We start from the raw sequence: 3327 nt of genomic DNA, 5'->3' as shown, positions 1-3327 counted from the left end.
ATATTAAAACTTTGAAAATATTTTACACATTTTATAATTGTTGTCTTTATATTTTTCTTTCTTTTTTTTTTTTCTTTCTTTTTCTTTTTACTCTAATTCTCCACAAACAAAATGTATGAGAGTGTCCAGGCGAGGAGCCGGCTTGGCGGTAGGTGGTTGTGTGTATCACGACCCAGGATTGGCTGAAGGCTTCACCAGTAACTGTCTGGTTGTTGAGTCCCCCCCCCCCAGCCCCAGTGAGGTACGCCAAAATTGTCCAAGACGGCCACCCGTTGGTGCCGAAAAAAATTTGTCAAGACGCGCTGGAATAAATTTCTCGGCATACAGAGTTATTGGTGTCGTTTGAAAGTTTGTTTATATATCTTGCATTTGATGCTTTAAAAGAATACTCATTTATGTAGAATAGACGTCAAGATATTTAACACTAAATGGCGTGACGGTCGCCTGGTATCAGAGACACATATAGCGAGAAAATGGCAGCAAAAGTTTATTGGTTTACAAAACTGTAGTGTTTTTAGAAACTGCAAATTTACTTTTTAGTGCCCGTGATCATCGTTTTTTCGATAAAAATTCACACAGAAATGCTTTTTTTTTAAAACTGGACGCAAAAAGTATTCAGAAAAAAAAAGTCCAAATAACGGAAAACTGCCTGTTTCATTGATTTTATTATTTTGACGAGCGCCTGATTTCATCACGTGGTCTCACAGATGATTATTCAAGACAAGTGGTCCTCTTGGACAATCTTATTATAATTAACACCTCAGTTCCCCCACCCAAAGTAACATAACTGCAACAGCAACAACAACAACACTAACAACACCAACAACAATAACAACAACAACAACAACAACAACATCAACAACAGCAACAACAACAACAACAACAACAACAACAACAGCAACCACAACACAAAAAAGCGAAAGAGGGAAGTGGGGAAAGTGTCCGTTTGTACGGGTGATTATCTTGAACAACTGGCGTCAGATCTGATTTGACTTCTTCTTCTCCTTCAGCGTTCTCGGTTTGACTGAATTCACTTGTTTGTGCACATGGGATAACAATGAGAAGCACTGAGAGCCTGACACAGTACTTTACTATATACTACTCAGGTGATACAAGACTAGGATCTTGGATATGCTGTCTTCATGCACAGACTTCTCATTTTATCAACTTTTCACTCACGGGGAGCTTGCTGTGTTGGCGTACTTTAAACAAGAGGCATAACTTATTTATTCATTTAAAAAGGTTTTTTTTTTTCATTTCTGTTTTCTTTTTCTGAAGCTTAAACAAGGCAAACAACGAAATGCAATATAATATAAAAATGCAAGTTTTTGTTTCTGATATTTGTATAAGAAAAGAAAAAAATAGGGTTAGATAGGATAAGATAAGATAAGATACATCTTTATTGTCCAGATCCTGGCACATTGGTTTGGTGTTTCACCACGAATACAGATACACACACACACACACACACACACACACACACAAACACACACACACACATGCACACATACGCAGTATGCTTGCACTCAGAAACAGGCTTACAGTGACATGCATAATATAAATGAACAGTAATATGAACAATAATATTGTTAAGCCAGATACATACTCAGTATTCTAATTGTCACTCAGCGGTATTTTGATGCATGCTCAAAGACACGGCAGAAGATATTCGGAGACGTCTCCGGCGAGCACACAGGAACTATTCGGAAACGTACACCCGAACACAGATGCACTGCTTTGGGGAGTTAAACTGCGTATCACTTGCTGTATATCACACATATAGCCACTAAAACTGTTGCAAATCAATTTTTTTTTTCAAGAATATTTCAAACCTAAATGAAAATACGAATTTATGGGATAAAACAGGGGGGGGGGGGGGGGCTGTAACCCGCCAGATTGATTTTACTTGGTCTAGAGGCTCAAAGCATTTTGATAGGTCAATGTATTTCCGCAGGAGCCGTCTCCGAATAGATGCTGCGCTAAAGACCCGGTTACACGCAACAATAAATTGTATCAGATTCGTCGTATGAGAGAACTGTCCGTTTTATCGAACTGTGTTGTCTGTTTACACGTTCTAATCTATCGTTCAGTTTTCTATCGATTGAGGAGATTCCTCGTCATAAAGCCACCATGTCTCTTTGCGACGAAAGCGATTTGCCTGCTCTCAATGTGAAGGTTTTGAGCTCTGGACCTAATGAATGAAAAGCGAACACTGTACCTCTAGATCACGAGACCCCCCCCCCCCTTTCCCCTGTACATTTTGATTTAGCAGAACAGTGTCTGTAGGAAAGAGTGGCCATACTAGGCCTACCACTGTGTTGTGTGTAGAACCGGAAGCTAGATTACGCACCGAGTGACCTTGATGCACATCTTCTCCATTTACGATGAACTAAATAATAAAATTGCTAAAATATATATAATAACGCATCAAATCAGGCTTCCCTCGAGCAACTTTGCTTATTTTGAGACGCTGATTCCGAATATGAAATCATTTTTTACCTACGATAATAATTTTTTTTAAAATTGAGCCCTGAGCTTAGTTCTGCGCGGCGGCAAATTTCAAAGTAAATCTACGTCACAGGGCGTCTCCCTCAAGTGTGACCGTGATCTCACGGAAAATATCAAGCAGCACTTGATTTCTCGACCGAGTCTCCAAACCATCGTTCAATCGTCTAAATTTTGTACAATTTTGTGGTTACACCTAACGATTTAAAGTATGATCGCTATATCGTCCAATTTGTGTACAATTTATCGTTACGTGTAACCTGGCCTTTAGACACACCGATTCGCCACTGGCTCGGAATGAGCAGCAACAATGCCTTTGCCCTGTTTTTGAACAGACATGTGTCCACCAGGTCTTCAAAGAGTACAAAATATACCTAAACAGTTTCACAGTTTCATTGTTTGATTTGTCGCTGGCATAAAGGAAAAGTATAGACAGATAAAGTTGCCCGGGGTTGGGGGTGGGGAGGGGTGAGGAGACGAGGGTTTAAAGACGAAAAAAACCCAATCAAAATTTATATAACGCCACAGAAGGTAAAGTTTTTGAATAAGTGAAACAAGATCCTTTCAGTGGCTGTAAAACTCGAAATTTGATTCAAAATAAATGAATCAAAAAGAAATTTGGTTATGAGAAAAATATAATTCGGGAATAACCATAATAGATAGATAGAAAACAACAAAAGAAAAAAAGAGAATGGTAAACAAAAAAACAACAAAAATGACATATTGGGTGAATAGAAACGGGGCTTGGAGGAGATAGACAGATATTTTATAATACATAATATATTATATAATATATATACATGTACACACATTTATATATAA

The sequence above is a fragment of the Aplysia californica genome, unplaced genomic scaffold, assembly GCF_000002075.1.
Source record: "Aplysia californica isolate F4 #8 unplaced genomic scaffold, AplCal3.0 scaffold00901, whole genome shotgun sequence".
Taxonomy (NCBI): Eukaryota; Metazoa; Mollusca; class Gastropoda; order Aplysiida; family Aplysiidae; genus Aplysia; species Aplysia californica.
Note: the sequence above shows the minus strand (reverse complement) of the source record.